This window comes from Pan paniscus, chromosome 1 (assembly GCF_029289425.2).
Source record: "Pan paniscus chromosome 1, NHGRI_mPanPan1-v2.0_pri, whole genome shotgun sequence".
NCBI lineage: Eukaryota > Metazoa > Chordata > Mammalia > Primates > Hominidae > Pan > Pan paniscus.
The window spans coordinates 8,173,212-8,197,463 of NC_073249.2; the positions used below are offsets into that span (position 1 = coordinate 8,173,212).

At 38.8% G+C, this 24,252-nt stretch overlaps 1 protein-coding gene across 10 annotated transcripts in view; it reads left to right on the forward strand.

Annotated features, from left to right (window-relative positions):
* RGS7 (regulator of G protein signaling 7) overlaps nt 1-24,252 on the forward strand; it is a 591,371-nt gene that overhangs the window by 384,353 nt on the left and 182,766 nt on the right. The window lies entirely within an intron of this gene.

Consider the following 24,252-nt stretch of genomic DNA (forward strand, 5'->3'; position numbering starts at 1 on the left):
TATTTGATTCAGGTCATTGGTGATCGTTAGACTGGCTCAGCTGTATACATGTCCATAAAATAATTGTACATATAATTTATGGCAAGTGATTATGAATTAATGAACTTTCCTTCTATAAGACACATACATCTCATTAACTTATAATTTTGCCTTAACTACATCTTTAAATACAGTTTGAAATCAGTATTTTATTTGTAATTCAGATTTTTTTTATCGTGCCTGCGTGGTGTGTGTGTGTGTGTGTGTGTGTGTGTGTGTGTGTGTGTGTGTGTGTTTGAGAGAGAAACGCTCTATTTAAGTCATAAACCTGTTCACCGTGTTGGACATTGTGTCTATTCTGTAGCAGAAAACTAATTTTCAAAGTAAGGGAACAATTTTTATGAGTTCACACTTTGCATTGCCTGGAACAAGATCCTACATATGCAAAGCATTTAATGACATTTTTTTTTTTTTGAGGCAGAGTTTAACTCTTGTTGCCCAGGCTGGAGTGCAGTGGTGCAATCTCGGCTCACTGCAACCTCTGCCTCCTAGGTTCAAGCAATTCTTCTGCCTCAGCCTCCCGAGTAGCTGGGATTATGGGCACGTGCCACCACATCAGGCTAATTTTTTTGTATTTTTAGTAGAGTCGGGGTTTCACCATGTTGGCCAGGCTGGTCTCGAACTTCTGACCTCAGGTGATCCACCCACCTCGGCCTCCCAAAGTGCTGGGAATACAGATGTGAGCCACCATGCCCAGCTACATTTAGTGGCTTTTTAAAAATATGTAAAACCTTTCACACGTGGCAAACAATTCACATCACTGAAAGAAAATAAGATGCATATTGTTCAGAGAAGATTCTGAGAAAACAGAAAACAATAGTTATGAAAAGCTGGCATTACAGTGACTGCAGAAAAGGTCAGTGATATGCCAACCTATGTAACACACCCTTCTATCGATAGAGAGAAACTTGGCATAGCTGTCGTTCCTGCCTCTGGTAATTATTGCCTTAAAATGGTTTAGAATTAACAGTATACGAAGATGCAAGGTTTTAATTTTTTCTCATTTTAAGCTAGCTTTATAAAGCAATACCATCAAAAGATGCAGCTCGAATTCTGTCCATAACGGCCTGTGTACACCCCCAGCTCATTTGCTACATGAGCTTTTAAAATACTCATTGTTGAAGATTAAATGGTATTAAAACAATTAGGTAAAGACAAAGCAGCTATTGCCAGCATCATATTATCACCAGGTGAAAGGGGAGATAATTAATAGGAAGGGAAACTACAGTCTTCCCAAGTTCACATTTCAGCCTCACTTCAGTGGCATGCCTGTTTTTTTAAAACTATAGGACCAGACAAATAATCCCAGTGCTAAAAAATAGATTGACACAGTCATGGCTAATCAGGAAACTACTGATTGGCAAAGACTATTAAAGATCAGAGGTGAAGTAGATTTAAAAGAGTATTATTTCTATAAGGTAAAGACTGGGTCAGGCGCGGTGACTCATGCCTATAATCCCAGCACTTTGGGAGGCTGAGGTGGGTGGATCACGAGCTCAGGAGTTCGAGACCAGCCTGGCCAATATGGTGAAACCCTGCCTCTACTAAAAATACAAAAATTAGCTGGGTGTGGTGGCACACACATGTAGTCCCAGTTACTTGGGAGGCTGAGACAGAAGAATCACTTGAACCCAGGAGGCGGAGGTTGCAGTGAGCCAAAATCACACCACTGCACTCCAGCCTGGGTGACAGAGCGCGACTCTGTCTCGAAACAAACAAACAAACAAACAAACAAAAAAAACCTGAAGGTGTAGTTCAGTAAAAATCTAAGAAACAGGAAAAATCTTCACAGATATCATAAGCTAGTAAGAAACAATCATTGTTTATAATTTACAGGTAGGATCTTGTTTTAGCTATAATGTGTATGGAAAACTGATTTTATTTGCTTGCTGAACACTTTGAGGAAGTTTTTAAGATTCATTAGAAGCTGTTATGAAGAGATAAAGTCAAATGTATCCAGGAAGGAACATACATGTTCTGTAGTCATATTTATGACAGGCTGAAAAATTAGTTTCTGATTTGTTGGTTTGTTTTTTTGAATGAAGTAATTCACCCTAGACAAAATCCAAGGCTCTGTACTGGTTTCAAGAAGAGTTAAGAAACATTAATGATTGTTCTGAATATGTAACAGATTGTGCACATGGAAAATGAATCAATCTGGTGGCTATTCTGATCCCAATTTGATGTGGTTAATAATGTAGCTGATATTATGAAAGTTACTTTGGTGGCTGCCTATATGAAACCAATCATGCCTTTTGAAACTGGTCATGAAGGGAGACTAAGTGGTTATAATGCTAAGTCTAGTTTTAACTCTATCAAAAACTCCCTGAAGATGTTTTAAAATAAGAAAGAAACCCATGCCTAGTTTCTGTCTTGTGTGCTCTCTGGTAGCCAAGTGGTCATTTGAAGATCTCTAGGGATGGTTTGATGTTCTAGAAGTCAATAATTCGCTGAAAGAGGGTTTTGTGGCAAGATGGAAGAAGAGACTAATTCTGGGTATGGGAGCAGGTTCTGATGGCCCATTTGAAGACAGGAGGAGAAGGTTGAATGATCTTCAGGACCATACTTAAGACCAATGAGTCTATATTATTTGCACACTTAGTGTTCAGTATTTTATCAATGAGCACTTAATAACTCATTTTTATTACAGCAATCCAGGACACATTTGGCTGAATATTTTATCAGAGATTTTGGTACCATTAGACATGTAGTCATATTTTGTTATTATTTTAGAATACAGATGGATTTGAACTTTTTGTTAAAATTTTGGATTTTTTTTAGTTTACATATATGTATAATACACATATACGGAATTAGTCTAAAATGTTTTTCTTCTGCTTTGTGAGTACACTTTTATAAAATATATCTTTCTAGGAAAATTCCATTTCTTCTTTCACACTTTCATTCATCTAACAAATATTTATTGAGTTCTTACTATGGGCCAGGCACTGGGAATACAGAATGAATATTCTCTCTTTGAACAAATTGATTGTCCTTTGCTTCCAGAATATCACACTCATACTCTTCCATCCTTTTCACTGGCCATTTGGTTTGGTCTCAGTCTTCTGTGGTGGCTTTTCACTCTCAGCTAATCCGTAAATGTTGGAAGGTTCAGGTTTCTGTCCTAGGTTCCTCTCCTTTCTGCATCTACACGCTGTTGCTAAGTGACATATGTTGAGAACGCTCCAATTCATAACTTTCATGCTGACCTCTCCACAGTGCTCCACACTCACTTCTCCAGTGCCTAAGGCCTCTGCCCGAAAGGTCAAACTCAACACAACCAAAATGGAACCCCGATTTTTCCACTTCTCAAACCTACTCCTTATTGTAATCCCAAGCTCAGTTACAGAGTTGTCTTCTAATCAAGAATATACTCTATCTTTTCATGTCTTCAATTTTGATATGTGGTCTTTCAGGAGTGCTTTAAAGTTTTTAAAATATAGACTTTGCACTTTTCTTACTAAGCTTATTTCGGTTATTTTATTATGTGTTATTATTATATGTGGGTCTTTTCTTCCTATATATACTTTTTATTGTTTACATATATGAAAATGATTGATTTATATATGCTAATTTAATATGTCATCTCTTTGCTACACTATCTTTTTTTAAAAGAAATCTTAACTAACTTATTGGAAAACTACAATACTTTTCCCAGCAGTTTATTAGGATTATATGTAGTTGTTCAAAGCCTTTAATTATTTGGCAGAATGTTTTGTTGCCTGTGCATATGCTGTTTTTTAAAACTGATTTTTTATCCTGCCTAGATACCTGTAATGCCTTTTCTTTCCTTGAAATTCAAAATATAAATGGGCCATTGCCATTTCGTTGCTTGTTCTGTGATATATTTACAAATTTGGTGACTGATTTAAGTCTGTTGATTCAGGTTTTTCCTAGTTGAAGAAAATTTTTTTCTGTTTTGTTATTTAAGCTCATTTTCTACATTTATAAAATGCATATAATAATAACATCTACTACTTAGTGCTTTCCTGAGGGTTTAATAAGTATTACATACAGTGTAAAGCAGTTATTACCACATCTCTTACATAATAGTTCAGAAAATGTTGATTGGCAGTTGTAGGTATTTTTGTATTTTTTATAATAATTGTAACTAACTATATGCCTGCTTATTTGTTCTCATTTCCTGTTTTGAAACAACATTTACTGATATGCTTCACTCTTTTCTACATCTCGATTATTATTTTCTCTGTTTTAAAATTCATTTTTTAGCTTTCTCTCTCCCTTCTCTCTTCCAGATTAAGTTTTTAAGTTTCTACATCATAACATTAATTCTGATTTTCTTCACTGCCGATTCAGCCCTTTACAGATGCTAATAGAGAATATATCTATTACCGCATGTTTAACTTTTCATCATTTTCTTATTTTTTTCTAGTTCTCTGTTTCTACCTTCCTTTAGAAACTTGTCTTCTAATCATAGACTAAGCATAAAATTCTCTTGTAAGTTATGTTTCATCAATTGCTTTATTACATCATGCCATTTAAGTTGAGTATTTTAGGTATATATAGATACTATTATAATCTTTATGCCATTGCATGTCTTAGAAATATTTGTGAATTTGTTTTGTGAATTTTTCTCATTTACTTTGTCTTTGGCATGAAGGACTCTACATGGAACTGATCTTTGGTTATTGACAGGGTGGATGGATTCTCCTTAGATTACTTAATGTATGTATATGTCAGTGGGATCGTCTCCACTTTGCAGCTGGAGTTGGCATTCTGGTTAACATAAATTTGCATTAATAAGTTAGCTTTTTGACAGACTAAGTATGGTGGGGAGCGAGCTGGACCTGGGAGTAATCCTTGCCTCAGGATGTCATCATGATATCATGTTGTCACTGAGTGTGATGGACTTACTTCGTTGGAACACATTTCTGTCCTATAGTCAACATTGTCCATTGCCAAGCTGCCTCCAAGACATGGCCATGGCTGATTTCTTCTGTGGTGTTTGCCCTCACTGCGGGGAGAGAAGCTGTCCATATTTGCAGTGGTTTGATTAGTGCAGCCCCACTGCAGCTGTTTTTGGTACTGGTGATCTACTACAGTGAATGGGATTCAAAGTGTTGTGCCGCCTTCTCACATATATTCTGCTGTTTCCACTCCGGCATTGAGGGTTTTATGAGTAATCTCCTAGAGTCTTCTCTACTTAGTACTGTGGTGCTGTCTCAGGAGAATGTTGCAATCTGGTCTTATATATGGAATATTGGTTAGACTTTCGGACCACGTGCTGCCCTAATTTATAGTGCCAATGCAGATTTTTATTTGTGTCAATTATTTGTTTGTGGCATTGATAGTTAAACTTCATGTTGCCATCATGTCAAAAGTTTATATTTTGATTTGTACCTTTCAATCATATCAGTAAGAATCTAAAAGATGTGTATTTACGTGTGTGTGTTTGTGTTATATATATATATACACACATATGTGTGTATATATATATATAATTCACACGCAAATGCAAAACACAGAATAAATTGCATTAGTCTTACAATTGGACTGTGGCGGAAAGATTAAATAAAATGGCTACTTTGATTTCATAGGGAGGAAAATGAATGTGCAACAATCATTGGATAAGGGCAGGGGGATTGGAAGGAAGAATTTAGTCCTTGGTGAACATACGTCTACATTGTTGAAATGTAGTACTCGTCAAGGTTCTCCAGAGAAACAGGACAAAGCAGTGTGTGTGTGTGTGTGTGTGTGTGTGTGTGTACAGATGGATAGATAGATGATAGATGATGGATAGATATAAATAGATAAATGATAGATAGATGATAGATAAATGATAGAGATAAATGATAGATGATAGATAAATGATAGATGATAGATAGAAGATATAGATAGATGATAGATGGATGATAGATAGATGATAGATAAATGATAGATGATAGAAAGATAGATAATAGATGGATGATAGATGATAAAGAGATAGACACATAGATAGATGATGGCTGGTAGATAGATAGATGATAGATAAATGATAGGTAGATGATAGAAAATATAGATAGATAGATGATAGATAGATGGATAATAGATGATAGATGATAGATAGATAGATAGATAGATAGATAGATAGATAGATAGATAGATAGAGATTTTGAGGAATTTGCTCACACAGTTTTGAGAACTGGTACTTCTGAAATTCATAGAGCAGGACAGCAGGCTGGAGACCTAGGCATGAATTCATGTTTAAGGAGGTCTGGCGGCAGAATTCCCTCTTCCTTGGAGAAAATCTGTTTCTTTTCTCTTAAGGCCTTCAGCTGATGGGATGAGGCCCACCCACATTACGGAGAGTAATCTGCTTTACTCAAAGTCTACTAATTCAAATATTAATCTCATCCAAAAATACCTTCACAACAACATCTAGACTGGTGTTTGGCCAAATATCAGGGTACAGTGGCCTAGCCAGGTTGACGTATAAAGTTAATCATCACAGCACCCATTAGGAAGCATACCATCCACCACTAATGTCTTCTGTTGACAGTCCACCCCATTGCTTCCATGTTGTTACATGTTCCCATTGGCAGAGCCCCTTCCTAGCTATTGACACTCTTTGCTTTAGCCAGGCTCACTCTGGGGGCACAGCAACTAATCAGACCTCAAAGTAGGAAACTGTGCTGTGCTTCTGAAAGCCCTGTGCTATTTTGCTATTTTACTCTCAATTACATGAAAGTAACTCCATTGCTCCCTTAGATTTTTGGCCTATCTGGCACTTGGTAAGCTGTCAGCTAAATATTTTTCATTCTCTTGCCCTTCAGCCTCTAGCACTGGCTTCTTACAAAGGTATTCTCAGGGTTACAAGCACAACGTGAGTTTCTGTTTGTGTCACATTTGCTATTGCCTCATCCACTAAGACAAATCCCCTGGACAAGTCCAAAGCCACTGTAAGGAAGGACTATACAATGCACGGACGCAGGACTGTGTGAGCAAATTGGGGCCATTACTGGCAACATTCTTCCATGTTTGTATTTCCTCTGCCTTTTAAACCTGCCCTTCTGTGATAAGTCCTACTATCCTTCGGGTTGAGTTTGCAAAATTTATCTTCCAGAACAAATTTATTGTTTTCTTAGTAAACATGCTTTATGACTAATATGTCATATTAATTATGGATAATATTTTGAACAAACTTATCAAAATAAAAAGCTTCAAGAAAGTCTGGATCCTTCACAAAATTATTGACAGATATCAATAATTCCTTGGCATGACCTTGCTCATTTGTGCCCCTTGCTGCCTCTCACTGTAAGAGTCATCCTTACTAAGCTCATCTAGTGATGCTGACCAGGGGGAATAGTACTTTAAGACCCTCAATCTAATGAGTAGGCTAAGATTTGAAATGAGTCTTGCTATCACTCCTGGGTATCAAGGAACGTTATGCATTTCTGTGTTTGTTTGTTTGTTTGTTTTTTTAGACGAAGTCTTGCTCTGTTGCCCAGGCTGGAGTGAAGTGGCATGATCTTGGCTTGCTGCAACCTCTGCCTCCCAGGTTCAAGCTATTCTCCTGCCTCAGCCTCCTGAGTAGCTGAGACTACAGGCGCACACCACCACGCCCAGCTAATTTTTGTATTTTTAGTAGAGATGGGGTTTCACCATGTTGGCCAGGATGGTCTCGATCTCTTGACTTCATGATCTGCCTGCCTCAGCCTCCCAAAATGCTGGGATTACAGGTGTGAGCCACCGCACCCGGCCGCATTTCTGTGTTCTTTGAGTGGCAGCTATTTGCTCCATCTTTTTTCCTTCTCTCCATCATCCCATGCTTCTTGAGTTTTCAGCATTCCTTGAGAGGAATCCTGGCACTGAAGAGGGTCATGAGCTTTGCAGACATGCTTGAGCTTCAATCCTGTTTCAATCACTTACTGGTTACAGGCATTGGGCAAATTAATTTCTCTGTTTTTTTTTTTTCCCCTTCCTCTGAAAAGTGCTTTTAATACCATGTTTTGTGATACTTAAAAGAATCAACATGCAAGTGGGCCAGAATCTTAATTGTATTTTTATGTAGGCCAAATTTTTAAAACTCTGAATATGTGCAAGCACATTTAACTGAATTGAATTTTTTAAAAATGCATACAATTTTTATACTAGTCTTCAAATACAGCCTATTCCATGAGCCTTTCTTCCATAATTCAGCCCCCATTGGCTTTTCTTTGCCATGAGCTGAAAGAATATTTCCATTTGATACTACTTTATCTGTTGCTTAGTTTAATTATCTTACATTTTTTATTTTATGTATGTTGGTCTCATCACTTCAGTTGAATCTAAGCAACATAATGGCAGAGGACACATACCCTCTCCACCCATCAAATGAAGTGCCACGGTCAATCAATTCTCAATAATCACTTTTTTTTTTGACTGATGGGAATTCACTGAAGTGGCATCGGATTTATGGTAACTGATGATTCAGTTTGTGCTCTCTTAAATGGATGTGAGAACGTGAACAGAAAGAAATTTTAAATGAATTGTTCTTTATCTAAACAAAACCCAGTGTAAACAAAATGGCTTAAAATGCAGATAGAAGAATAAGATTAAGGATAAATATAATTTATCTAGGATAAAAACTTAATGACAAATACCTGCAAAGTTTCCTCCAGAAGCAATATCTGTTGTAAAAATACCAGTGAAAATCAAGATTCAGGCAAATCAACCAGATGTTTTGCTTACACACCATCAAACAACTGGATCAAGTAACTTAATTATCACCGAATGAATTAAATCAATCCATTGTGCACACCATTATAGAGTCTGTCATCTGCCTTCCAAGCCTGCCACAAGTCTTCTGAAGAAGAAAGTGCTCTAAATCTTGTTAATTAATTTAATAAAACTCCATTACAAATGGCCTTTGTATTCCACGAATTTAGTTAAACTGCCAATGAAATTACAGCCCTAGGAACATGAGGGTGCATCGGAACTGAGAAAGTAAAGAATGTCTCTGGCCGGGCGCAGTGGCTCACGCCTGTAATCCCAGCACGTTGGGAGGCCGAGGCGGATGGATCACAAGGTCAGGAGATCGAGACCACGGTGAAACCCCGTCTCTACTGAAAATACAAAAAAAAATTAGCTGGGCGCGGTGGTGGGCCCCTGTAGTCCCAGCTACTCGGGAGGCTGAGGCAGGAGAATGGCGTGAACCCAGAAGGCGGAGCTTGCAGTGAGCTGAGATGGCACCACTGCACTCCAGCCTGGGCAACAGAGCGAGACTCCATCTCCAAAAAAAAAGAATGTCTCTGTTATCTTTGATAATGTTTTGGACTTATAAAGTGTTTTATGCTTTTCCAAATCATTTAATTAGATTTTTTTTTTTCTTTGAGAGTCAGTCTTGCTCTGTCACCCAGGCTAGAGTGCAGTGGCGTGATCTCGGCTCACTGTAACCTCAGCCTCCCGGGTTCAAGTGATTCTCCTGCCTCAGCCTCCTGAGTAGCTGGGATTAGCCACCACGCCCGGCTAATTTTTGTATTTTTAGTAGAGACGGGGTTTCACCATGTTGGCCAAGTTGGTCTCAAACTCCTGACCTCAGGTGATCTGCCCTCCTCGGCCTCCCAAAGCGCTGGAATACAGGAGTGAGCCATGGCCCCCAGCCTTAATTAGATTATTTTACTTGATTATCATATCAATATCATGAAGTAGCCAGGCAGACATCTCATCAATTTACAACCGGAAAATTAACAGGAGAGAAACTTGTGAATATCTAAAGTCACACAAAAACCTTGAAATAAAGCACAGTAGGTACAACCTGTACGCTGTGTGCCTGCTCCTTTTTTTTTTTTTTTAATTGGAGTCTTTCTCCTGTTGTCCAGGCTGGAGTGCAGTGGCACAATCACGGCCCGCTGCACCCTTGACCTCCCAGGCCCAGGTGATCCTCCCGCTTAAGCTTCCTGAATAGCTGGGACCACAGGCATGTATCACCACACTCAGCTGATATTTATTCATTTAGTTAGTTGATTTTAATTTTTTTTTTTTTTTTTTTTTGAGAGGCGGGGTTTTTGCCCAGGCTGGCCTCAAACTCTGGTCTCAGGGGATCTCCCTGCCTTGGCCTCTCAAGGTGCTGGGATTACAGGTATAAGCCACTGCACCAGACTCCTGCACCTTTTTGAACAACTATTTCAGACCTGGATTCTGCTTTTGCATAAATGACGGGCAACCATAAGAGAGGCATGGACCCAACTGACCCAAAGGCACATTACATAATGTCTTTTGGAATAAAGTAATGTATTTCCTTGGATTTGATGTTATATTTACCTGTTGCATTCTGGATACACCATTTTGTTAGAGCAATTTCCTATGTATTTCAACTCGTATATTACAGGTCAATAAAAACAGATCTTTTCTGTATGCTCTTCAAATTGTTTCAAACAACAATCTTGCTTCAATAGAGGGAAGCGGTAGAAGCATTTAAAATATCCCTTGCAAATAACCATTAAGACCCTTACAAACCTATAAACCTACAAAATATATATTTTATTGTCCATTGAGCAAGCTATCATGTCCATAGGAGATAAATAAAAATGACTGCTTTATTATCGTTCCAGTGCTAGTAAACCACTATATAAAAACATTCTAGGTTTCTGAGATATATTTAACACTCTGATGATAATATGCAAGAAGTCATAGTCTGGAGCCATTAAGTATAAATCTAACAAGATTGATTGATTTGACCTAGTTTCAAGATAATAGATATTACCCAAGCATTCATCTTGCAAACGTGGATTTTATATTATGAATAATGCTTAAGAAACAAAGAAAGTCCTCATATCTTTGGGTACCCGCTCTCATCCCACACCCTGGCTACTGCAGCCGGAGCTTCCTAGTTGTGTACACAGGGAATCTTATATGTAGTTCTACTTATTTCATGTGAGATGAGCAAGAACTATAGTTTTCTTTGTGTATTCATTTCAGCGTATTAGGAGCTTTTCTTTAGAAGGGAGGAATTTATTTTTGCCTATATTCTGTTGGTACCCTATCTATGTTCATTCAGGGTGCTATAACAGAATGCAATAGACTGAGTGGCTCAAACAACAGAAAGATTTATTTCTCACAGTTTGGGAAACTGGGAAGTCCAAGGTCAAGGTGCTGGTGGCCTTTGTGTCTGCTGAGGGTCTGCGTTCTGGTTCATGGATGGCTGTCTTCTCGCTGTGGCCTCACATGGCAGAAGGGGAGAGTGAGCTCTCTGGAGCCTCTTTTATAAAAGCACTAATTCCATTCATAACGGCTGTGCCCTCATTACCTAATCACCTCCCGTATGAATTTGGGGGTGATACAGACATTCAGTCTACAGCAGATCCACCAAAATTATAGTATCTTGTACATTTATTTTTATTTTATTTATTTATTTTATTTTGTTTTGAGACGGAATCTCCCTGTATCATCCAGGCTGGAGTGCAGCGGTGCAATATCAGCTCACTGCAACCTCTGCCCCCCGGGTTCAAGGAATTCTCCTGTCTCAGCCTCCAGTGTAGCTGGGATTACAAGGGCACACCACCACGCTAATTTTTGTATTTTAGTACAGATGGGGTTTCACCATGTTGGCCAGGCTGGTCTTGAACTCCTGATCTCGAGTAATCCACCCGCCATGGCCTCCCAAAGTGCTGGGATTACAGGTGTAAGCCACTGTGCCTGGCATATCTTACACATTTAATAACACCAGGAATCTCTCTTTTGGTGGCCTCTTGCCCCTTGGGAATGCTCTAGTGTACAGAAAGTGAGAAGTCTGCACATGTTCCTCTATGATGTCTGCCATTCAAAGTGATCAGTGCCATCCAGTGCAGTCCCGTCACATCCAACCTGTTGGGACCAACTGTCTTATTTAACCTAGAAGCTAGCCACACTCTTTTCTTTTACTCCCCACCTTATTTGTTTTTGGTGTTGCGTTTGCATTTAAAGACTGCATTCTGTAATGCAACGAGTGACTGTTGTTTCCATTGACTTGTATAATTATCCAATTGCTCTGCGCAACAAAGTCCCCAAACCTAGAATGTACTGAAAGGTCTTCATGAAGGCCATACGTTGAAGTTTTCATTGCCAAAGTAGGGGGTATTTCCCCCAGGATGTCTGCCGTTATTTCCGACCATCTTTCCCATTGATAAAGGCTTTTTCAGGTTTGAGTTTCTGGCTGCCTTCACTTCCCACCTCTATCACTATATTGCAGTTCCAGCAAAAAAGAACTATCACACATGAGCATTAATCAATTGGGTCTCCCCAGGTACCATGCTGGATGATTTCCTCTCATTTAGTTCTTGTAAGTAGGAAGGGGGCAAGAAAGCTCACATTTACTGAGCATCAACTATGTGCTGAACATCAGGTTGAGAACTTGATATATGTTATTCTGAACTCCAAGAGAAAAGAAAGAAAATTTGAAGAAATATTTTAAAATGTAAGTCTCAGATCATGAAGCGAATAGGAGAAATAACCAGTATTCAAACCCAGATACATTTGATTTAAAAGCATGAACACTGCTCCAGGCGAGGGATGTCAGCTTCACTTCACAGATGAAGCCCCTGAGACTCCCAGCAGAACCGAGGAGCAGAGCTGGGATTCATACCTGGTGTGTCGGCATCATGCCAACACATTACGTTTGTTAGAGACCAGCAGGTGATCTGTCTGTCCTAATTCCATTTTTGGTTTTTGCTGGACAGCACATGCATCTATAAATGCCAGTCCCAGAGTTTTGTGACCTCTCTCATTTTTATCTGATTGGTTTTTTAAATATATATTGTTCATTAGAGTTGTCAGCTATTAAGGAAAATACAAAAGGCAGCTGGAAATCTAATTAGAATTTCTGTCTTTCATCTTGTAGAACTTGAACAAACATAATGAGGCCAGGGTTCAATGGACATTTGAAGATGTGTTTAATTACACATAGGAACATCTCCTATTACAGCAGAGCTTGATATTTCTACACTGTCCACTAGAAAAAACAAAAATGAAGATGGCTACACAGACCAAATGGACGATGCACAATTGTCCTGTGGCATTGTCTGATTATTCCAGTAGCTAGCTGGCCTCTTTGCTTTCTTCTTCTTTTTAGAGCCTCACTTTCCTTTCTGCATATATGTGTTCCTTTTATAAGCCGACTTGAATTTTGTTTGGCAAAGAAATAAGACATAAGCAACTTTCCTAAAAAAGGAAGAAGGGAAGAAGAATAGACGAAAAGAAAAGTAAAAAGCACTGGATAAAGCTAATAAGGCCTAGAGCAGAAGATATCATCTAAGGATATGCCTATTCATCAGGGTAGCCACTCAGAAAATGACAGAGAAATGTACGATTATATCTGTTACCCAGAAGGGGCCATAGATAGTTGTGTAAGAGCTGTCTGAAAAGTCAGGTCCCTTTATCTTTTATTAAAGATAACATGGTATTTCTTATTTCCCAGATGAGGAATGAGTTAGGTTTTCCCCCTCCTATATTTCAGTTGAGAACAATGCTGCTTATTCTATTTCTATGTCATATTTCATGAAACATTTTCTTTTATCACAGCTAATAATGATAGGAGATGCTAACTACAGCAGTACAAAAAGTGTGATAAGGGCACTGATAGATGTTTTATAGCCTAAATATGATCCTAGGAACATATCCATCTCTTCATTGTCATTTGTCTCAAACCACACAAGACAGGTTCCTGCTGTACAGTAAAAGGTCACCCTTTTAAAAATAATGAGTCTAAAAACCTCAATTGTAACATCTGATATGATTTTCAAATTTTGAAAATTCCCCTTTAAGTGAGGGAGGCTGCAAGTCTAATGAGACTAAAATGCTTTTTTTTTTTTTTTTAATTTTGCAGTTATATTAAATTCAAGTGATTGGGGTCTCTTGAATTATCCAGAATTCCTGCTTCCTGCTGTGCTCACTAATACCTGGGCTTTGAGGCCCATTACAGTACATTATGCGCACCATGTTGAATTCTGATTATCTCCATTTCACAGGAGGCACATGCTCAGATTGTGATTTGTGTTATTTTCGGGTAATAACTGCTCTTTTGATTTAAACCAAATTTTGGAAGGGATCTGCCAGGCATCAGTAGCATTTTGCTTCTACTGAATGCCCATAGGAAGAGGGAGTGTCTGGTTTTCAAAGGACTGAGGCTTACTCATTTGTTTTAGCAAACGTGACATTCACCTCTTCCTCTGCTGGGGTTCATCCGTGAACACGGGTGTGTCTGGATAGTCATGGGCTTCCTGTGTGAGAAGTGATGGGTGCACCCCATCTTTATTCTTACTTCTGGCAGCACCATCAGTGAACCCTTGGCCCTCACGAACTGATCTGCCAAGTCTTCCTGGGATATTGGATATTGGTTGTTTGGATATTGGATGTTTGGATATGGATATTGGTTGGCAGATGTTTCAGCAGCCCCTGCCTAGGGACAGGAGTCAAATGTCACATGTAGTTACTTATAATGTACACATTTTTCTTAAAACATTTTGGATTCTTTAAAAGCAATAACTCTAATTTGCTTTTTGTAATTTTGAATTTGGGAAACATGAAAAAATAAAAAGAAGAAAATAAAAAGCACTCATGAAAAGCTCCCTGAGATAGCCATAGCTAAAATTCTAGCACATCTGTCTGTCCAGTCTTCCTTGAAGGCCTGAGCCCACTCTGGCTTTATCATTGGAACGAGCCCCACTCAGTGTCTTTCCTACTCCCCATATGTGATCATTTTCTTGGACCTCTCGTGAACCAGTATCTCATGTCTCTTTGCCCCCACCGGCCTGTGAAGCCCATACTCTTGCTACAGCCTTTTTTTTTTCCCCCCACTTCTTGGCGCAATCACTTTGACCCTAGCCAAGGGCACTGCTTGTGCCCGGGATATTATGCAGCCTGTACCACTTCACAGACTTCCTCTGTGATTTCTCAGACTCTAACTTTTCACAAGGTTTTGTTGAGCTCCAGGGATAGAAGAAGAAAAACACAGCACACAGGGTAACTATGACCCTTTCCCAGCCCAGATCTATCCTTGTGTCTTTTAGAAGCTACTTCTCTGAGGCTCTTCTCATGTCTCAGGACAGTGGCCAATATCACTAAAATCTTCTAGGTATATTAAGCCCAGAGTCTGGGCTCAAGTGACCTCCTAGTGGAAGAAAAAGAGTAAACAGTTTCTTCATTTTACTCTTAGCCACACTTTCTAAAGTCTCATATCCGACTGTCAGATTGACGTCAAGAACAATTTAAGATTGACCACTTCCAAGGATATCTTGACATGACAAACACCACCCCTGCTGACAGGGGCATGGGCTGTCCCACACTGACACATCATGGTCTGACTTAGGACATTTCCCGAAGTCTGAGCCACATATTCACTAGAATATGAGCTTTATAAGTAGAAGGACTTTGTTCTTTGTTTTGTCCCTAACCCCTACATAGTGTTTCACACATGTTGGGTAACCAGTAAACATTGTTGAATTGAATACACTTAACAGAGAATATTAACATTAAAAAAATAGATTGTTTTATCTTGCATATTTTACTTAACAATATAGGAGACATTTCCACATTCGTAGTTTAAGCTGTAACTTGAGGTTTACCTTAAATTGAAAAACCCTAGGTTCCCTTGACCCTTCATGACATAGAAAATGTTTAGTTACAAATAGAAAATGAAACTTCCCAAAGCTATTATCCATAGGTTTCGATTAATCAATTTTTTCTCTAAGTAAAAGCAAGGAGAGCGGTTGCCCAACTACAGGAAAGTGTTCTAAAGGTTCTGAATCAGCCTAAACAGGCTGCTTTTATTCCATAGAAAATGAGTTTTATGAGCAAATAGTAGCTCCTCTTAGAAACAAACCATTATTTGTGGACTGAAATGGTGTGGCGTTCTGGAAAACTCAAGCAAAGGAACAGCAAGGCCATAACAAGAATTCGTACAAATCATAAAGAGAAAACCCAAGCAGAGGAACAGCAAGGCCATAGCAAGAATTCATACAAATCATAAAGAGACAAATTCTTCTGTTGGAAATTTATCTCTAAACCTAAAATAATGTCATATTAACTGAAACAACTGCTTTCGGTTATACTTTGATTTTTTTTTCCTAAGTTTTTCAAAAATTTAAGCCATTGTAAAGTGTCATGACATCCTGCAGATAATCTTTTTTTAATCACAATTCAAGGTCGGATCATTTACTTCCAGCTTAGAAAAATAGCATATCTAGACTTTTTTTTTTATATAGTTTAGGGAGAATGAGTAGGTTAGTGTTTCTAGAATGACAGGTTCATGCCTGTGAAAAGTAAGAGATAAGACAAAGATGGTAGGTGGTTGCATCACATAAATCCCAGAATTGCTCCACTGAGATATTTCTGCTCAGTCGGGTATACGACGAAGAGCTATTAAGGACAGAGAGCACCTCCTCCCTCTACAACAGGTAAATTTCCACTGCCTTGCCTTTTCGTGAACATTCGCTGCATTTTATTAATGCTTTCCAGCTCCCATCTGGGGCCTCACATTTGATGAATGTGCCCGATTTACTAACAGATGTCCAAGAGCAGCCTAATAAATTTTTGGTCACTGATGTGGTACTGTAAACGGAAACAAATTATTAAAAGAATTTTTATCCAGTGTCTTGTCTGTCCAGCTTAGAGCCAACAGGAGCTAAGACTTCTGTCACTGGGAATCATGTCATCACACCCCTGCTGTCCCACCCAGCCCTTTACAAGAGAAACGGGAGCAAACAGTGGAGTGTGAAGTGTCTGGCAGCTGACGGCCCCTCCACACTGCTGCCGGGAAGGAAGGGCTGATGGCAGCCACCTGTGAGCCTTGTTCACTCTCCACCTGTGTCTCCTGCAGATTTTGTCAAATATTCGTTTGCTTTACGTGAGCACTTGCTGTAAGGAAATACTGGGGACATGTCTTAAGGAACTACTACTAAAAGTCAAATAATGTTGTGTGGTTGGGGACACTTCTGTACCTGGAAGGTGAGGCATTTTACCAAATAATCGATTTCAAGCATGCAAAGTCAGAGAAAAAGATGCAAGCAAACTGGCAGGGAGGTGCAAAATTTCAAAATAAAGAGTGGGACAGAAACATAGGTATTACCTAGACTCTATCATACAAATTATGTGAAAATTCTCCAGCGTCATAATGGGGCTTCTGTGGAATTATATTCTGCAATTAATGAGGACAGTAGAGGCCTAGGAGAGAGTTGATTGAGAGGCAGTGACATCATTAAACAGTTAAGAAGCAAACATATGAGAATAAGAAAATAGGGCCATTAACATTTTCTTGAGAGAAGCAAAGGTAAAGAGTACAGTTCAATGCAATAATCTTTTCAACTTGAAGTTGAAACATTAACTTGTTTGAAGTTGAAACATCTAATTAGTCACCATCAACGTATCTGATAAAGTTCCACAAAGAAGAAAGAGCCCTGGGTTTAAACCACACATGACACTTACCCAAGAGAACAGAACAGAACAAGTGTCCGAAAGGAAAATGTATGTAATATAAATGGAGTGTCAGGAAAGACAAAGGGATGTTCTTTTTGTGACCTCTTTAAAAAATAGATTTGATATCTCTTCATCTCTGATGTCAAAATGTTTTGCCTTAAGTTCAAATAAAATACACATTTTGGTTGGTCACAAGGTAAATAATCTCTGCAATATGATAGGGTGATAAAATAGTAACCAAATAAATCAGGTTTGCAGGTAGGACTGTGATGCGTTTAATAAATTGTTAATGCACACACAAAATGTCCCCATCCTTGCACTGGAGGTACAGTGATGATTAATAAACACATCACTGCCCCTCTTACGGGCAAGAGTGACATTGAAGAAATCATTACACCAACAGCAAAAACGATCAGACACTACAACTCACAAATGCTCTCAATTTCTTCCAATCTTGGTTTCCCAGTGCATCCACCAAGAGAGTTTCTGACCCTGGATCAATCTTGTTGTATTCCCGTGTCTATCTGAAATTCTGCACGTCGCTGTTGAAAAGTCACTCAATCCTATAAATTATTGCTACCAAGATGTCATGGTTCCAACCTCAATCAGGCCTTCCTGACTTCCTGGCAATCCTTTCTGTAATCGGATCTATCTCCTATTTAGTGGGATGATTATTCAAAGCTTTCTCCACTTCCTCTACTGGCATGCTACATTCTCAGTCATTCTCAATATCAGACCATAATCTTTCAGGGGAAATAGAAAGCAAGGAGGAAATGTCTCTAATGTTTTAACTCGCTCTGCTTTACAAATACACTTTGACTCCGTGTGCACCCATTCTTGCTTCTCTTGCTGTCTGTGTTGAGCTTCCCTGTGCTTCTTACCCCATCCTCTCTCACCACCTCAGTGTTGTTTCATCCCTTTTTATTTTTATTTTCATTTTGAGACAGGGTCTTGCTCTGTAACCTAGGCTGAAGTACGGTGGCACAATCACAGCTCACTGCAGCCCCAAACTCCTGGCTTCAAGTGATCCACCCGCTTCGGCCTCCCAAAGTGCTGGGATTACAGGTGTGGGCCACCATGCCCAACATTTCATTCTTATATTTCACTTTTATATCTTAACCAGCCATATCTGTATAGGCTTACTCACCACAGTTCTCTCCCATCATAATACACTCTTACATTGATTCATGGTCCACGCTAACTATTCTCCTATGTCTCTCCTATTTTCACAAACTCAGCTGCATTTACTGTCTCTAATTCCTCTCTCTCAAGTTTATTTCTCAGTTCACTGGAATCTGGTGTGTATCCCCCACTTATACACTGAAACCTTATTTGCTGTGATCACTGATATTTTTCTTGTTGCAAAATTCAATGATTACTTCTCAGTCCTCAATTTGGCCTCACTGCAGCATTTTTCACTCCTTTTTAACTTCCATTACTCTCTTCTCTGTTGTGCCATAACTTCATCACCCTCCATCTTAGTACCTTTCACAGATTTCTCTATTTGCCTCTTAACTTTCAGGGTTTTGGAGACCCAGGCATGAGATTTCTTATTTCTTGGCTCTTCACAGTTTATGTACTTCCTTATTTTGCCCATTGTTGGTATGATAACCACTACAAATATACCTCTGGACTCTCTTCTGAGCTCCTGGCCAACTGTCTTGTCTGCTATAGATCTCTACTTGGACGTTTCATGGGCATCTCATAGACTGAACAAATCTAAATGGACCAAATTCTTCTATCCCCAAATCTGTGCAGACTTTGCCTCCTAAATATCAGATCTGTCCACCTCTCTCTACTCCCACTATCTCACTCCTCATTCCAACCATCAGCACATCTCACTAGGAACTGCCACTGTTTTCTACCTCATATTCCTTTGCCTCTTGTCCCACACCAGTCAATTCATTTCACTGCATCTATAATGATCTTTCCAAAACTCAGATCTAATCATGTCTCTTCTGAAGTTCAATAACTAATAGATCCCCCCATTTTCCTCAGGATAATGTTCAAACAAGCGTTTTAGCTTATATTTAAAACCCTTTTTGATATAGCCATATTTATATCATTGCATCTGCTCAGATCACTTTTCAACCCATGCTGTGTCTTCAAGCCACCCAACTGATAGTGGCTTCTCAAATGACATTATATCCCTAATCACAATAATTTGCATATGCTGCTTTCTTTGCTTGGAATCTTCTCTTGCTTCATACTCCTGTCTTTTTACTTAGAACTTGAATTAAATATCAACTCCTCCAGGAAACCTCCCTGAGCTCCCAAGATTAGATTGGATCTTCCTTTAATGTGTTTCCAGAACACACTGCATTTTTTCCCTGTTGAAATTATTAGACTGTGTAGTTAAGTGTCTGTTGATTTGCCAGTTTCACCTACTAAATAGACTACTGACTTCCTATAGACAGAGCTGGCACCTTGTCTAGTGGGTTTTGTTCTCCTTCATTGAATAAATGATGACTGAGGTACACATTTGGTAAGCAGACCTTTTAAATTAGATGAGCTTGCCAAGGAAGAAAGAATGTAGAGAGAAACAAAGGAAAGGGGAGGCTACAGCAGAGATAGATTTTTAAGAGACTTTTAACCATAGAGAGCAGGAGTCAGAAGGTAGGGAAAACTAGGTCAGGAGCCGGAGAGAAAGATAGCGGAGTAGACAGAGCGTGACAGCAGCCACATAGAGGGCTCCAGGAAGGGAGATTCACCGGAGCTTAAGCAGAGAAGACTGGGAGAGAGTGGGGAAGTGGTAGAACTTTTCGACTAGGAAGTCATTGGTGACCTTTGAGAGAACAGATTCAGTAGACTTCTGCCGGAAGAAGACAAGTACGGTGAGCTAAGGAAGGGGTTGGGAGTTGAAAGTAAGGAACATATGTGTGTAATACTCTTTCATGAGGCATGAACTCAAAATGAAGGGGAGCAAATTGCAATAAGGTCGTACTTAGGAAGGTAGCAAAATTAAGGGCAGATTCTTTTCTCCTCTCTCTCTCTTTCTTCTCTCTCTTTTTATTTTCCTTCCTCCTTTCCTTCCTCTCTTCCTTCTTCCCTCCCTTACTCACTTTCTTCTCTCTTTTTCTCTCTGAGCTTGCATAAAGTGAAAAGTTTTGGACAATATAGTCATCAATTAAAGATAGAATGTGGAATCTCAGAATCAATGTTGATAAAACTTCTGAATTTGCAACTCTCTGCTACCTCTTAATGTCCTTGAAAATGTTCTTCCCCCTATAAACTGTTGTCCTCAGAAAGATACCAGTTCAATGCCAAATGCCATTTAAGCCATTTTGCATTCCCCATTGCACATTGCCATTGTAGACCTCACAAGGGTTGTTAGAAATTTAAAGTTAGCTAGAGTATGACAATAGGTAGCAAATTGCTACACATTTCTGGTCTATATCTGGTATATTTTGGCACCTCAATAGTTTGAAAAAGCAATTTTCATTTGAAGTAAGTGAAAATAAACATGCACATATTAATAGTAAATTTCTAAAGACCCCAATAAAGCTAAATTGAGCTCCCTGATAATAGATTATTTTATATAAGGTGGATACATTGATGTTATTCATCCATATTTGCAAACTGGCACCCCTGCATGACATCACTTTGGATTATCTGATAAGGAGGAGGAGATGGCAGAGGAGATTAAAAAAGGAAGTAAAATATTGATATGAAACTCATTTCTCTGTTATAGTACATTTTTCTACCATTGCATAATCTTTAGCTGAAAGAAATGGTGATATTTTAATTTTTTTGATGCCATTATTTCTTCCAGCAACTTTGCTCTTTTTTTTCCTAATTGGCTACATTTATATGCATTACTTTACAGATAATTTTTATTACTTTTACCATTTTAATCAATAACTAAATGATCCAAATAATTAGCTGTCTTATTCATTATCTGAATAAAAATTTCTGGAATCAACCATTTGTTTTTCAGAGCTTTTGTCCTTTTATCCCACTTTCATAATTTTACTTAATTAAAACAGATTCTGGTATCCAACTTACCTATATTCATAATTGCACTTGGCATGCTATTTCCTTCAGATAGCTTTGTAATCAGACTAAAGTTCATTAGTAACATTTTTAATGTGAAAAAAGATACCTGCATTGTTTTCCCACAAAGTTAGGTCTCAAGCTTTATTGCTTTTATAAATTAAGTTTCCACTTTCAGAATTTATTATAGTTACTTTCTTTGAAAAGTATTTTCAGCTGTGAGGAAATGCAGCATTGCTTTTCATGGGCAGAATTCAGTGACTGTGCATAGGTTAAGGAATGTCTTCTAAATAGGTCGGGTACAGAATCAAGTTCCATGAGTCTCATCTCAGGCTTCATTTGTTTTCTGAGGTTTTCACTTGGCTTTTAAAGTTGGATTCAAAGACTTCTGGGAAAAAAAAAAAAAAAGAACAGCCCAGGCACAGTGGCTCACGCCTGTAATCCTAGCACTTTGGAAGGCTGAGGCGGGCAGATCACTTGAGCTCAGGACTTCAAGACCAGCCTGCAACATGGTGAAACCCTATCTCTACAAAAAATACAAAAATTAGCCGGGCATGGTGCTGTGCCCCTGTAGACCCAGCTACTTGGGAGGCTGAGGTGAGAGGATGGCTTGAGCCCAGGAGGTTGAGACTGAAGTGAGCCATGATTGTACCACTGAACTCCAGCCTGGGTGACAAAGCAAGACCCTGTCTCAAAAAAAACCCCAACAACAACAACAACAACAAAAAAAAAAAAAAAAAAGAAGAAGAAGAAGAGGAAGAAGAAAAGCAAATCAATATTTTAGACTTTTTTTTTTTTTTTTTTTTTTTTTTTTTTGGTGTTGGGGGATGGAGTCTCACTCACTCTTTCACCCAGGCAGGAGGGCTGTGATGTGATCTCGGCTCACTGCAATCTTCACCTCCCAGGCTCAAGCCTCAGCCTCCATAGAGGCTGGGACTGCAGGCACACGCCACCACACCTGGCCAATTTTTGTATTTTTAGTAGAGATGAGGTTTCACCATGTTGGCCAGGCTGGTCTCAAACTCCTGACCTCAGGTAATCCACCCACCTCAGCCTCCCAAAGTGCTGGGATTACAGGAGTGAGCCACCATGCCTAGGCTGATTTAGACATTTTTCACTCCAAATGTATTTAAGCATGAACTTGTATTTTAAAATATGGACTGGTAGGTTGAAATAATGTTTATGCTCTCACTAGGCATTAATTAAAAATAGAGAAGATGACTTTTGAAATTTTTTATCGTCTTATGTATTTGCAATTTAATAAATTATCAAGATGTTATGGTGAAGTGTCCTTTTTAAAATAAAAAATAAATGTAAAATTCTTACATAAAAATTATATATAGTCATATATCCCTTAACAATGTTTCGGTCAGCAAGGGACAGCATGTATGACAATGGTCCCATGAGATTATAATGGAGCTGAAAGTTTCCTAGTGCCTAGTGATACTGTAGCTATCATAATGGTATAGAGTAATGCATTGCATTTTCTATGTTTAGATATGTTGAGATACACAAATACCATTGTGTTACAGTTGCCTACAGTATTCGGTACAGTCACATGCTGCACAGCTTTGTAGCCTTGGAGCAATAGGCTATACCATATAGTCTAGGTGTGTAGTAGGCTGTGTGCCATCTAGGTTTGTGTAAGTATACTCCATGAAGTTCGCACAATGATGAAATCACCGAAGATGCATCTCTCATGCATGAGATACATGGCTGTATTTTCCTCTTGTTTATTCTCAGAGCTACTGTTAGCTGCACAGCTTAAATCAAGGCATTGATTCTTTTAATTCAGCAGTCAAAGGTAATATATCCATCCAAATAAAGTAAACTTTAGTCATATCCAGTATCAAAGCAAAGTGAGCATTTATTATAAGTATCAAAGAACCACTCTGAAATAAGTGTTTTATTTTAAAGTTAAATTTACTTTTTCTTACTTTATTTTCAGTTCAAATGATACGTTCTGCTCATACCAGGTGTAAAGTGTGCACGGCCAGGCAAACAGAGTTTAAGCAGCGTGCCTGCTTGTCTTTCAAGATCTTTATGAAAAGTATAGGAAAGGCTAATAACAGCACACAATTAGCTACAGTAAAAGATATCAGGCATTTAGGGCTCATTGGAGGGAGAGATTGCTCTAGGAGGTCAGAAAAGGTCTCATGAGGGAGGGCTGTATTTGGGTGGACCCAGGGAATTGGACAGAATTATACCCAGTGAAGAAAAGCAAGAAGGAAGCTTTTTGACATATACATAAATGTTAAAGGAAAGGTACGGAGGAGAGTGCCACCTGCTCCAAGTCACTAAGTGATCCAGTTTGACTGGAAGAACTCGTATACATAATGTAAAGGCAGGGCTTGGGCAGGGTGAGTTCAGAGGAGCAGTTTCTTTATAGAGAAAGAATAAAAGTCATCCTGCAGAGCATCACTAAGGAGTGAGTTGGGTGAAGGCAAGAAAGCAGAGACTGTAATCAAAGCATATCTAATTCCATGACATGGAACAGCTGAAATTATTTTCAAGCACACTGACTAAAGCCAACAGACAAGAAGTGATGAAAAGATGTGTCAGTTACTTCCGCAAAGAGCCTCCAGCCTTGCTACCTTTCAATCTAGTCTCCAGATTTGGAGAATGATCTAAAGAACAAACTCTAACCTTGTAAATACAAGGATCCTTTGTAATGATCAAAGATAACGAAGCTGAAAAATCTGACATCGTATCTGGAACACAGCAGAAATGAATGAGGCTCTTATTGTTTTGCCACTTTCCCACTTAAACCTGTGCAAAGATTTCACCTTCTCAGAGGAACAAATGCCAATAAGGACTTTCAGGAAGGACACAGCCCTGCATCCTTCTCCGGCC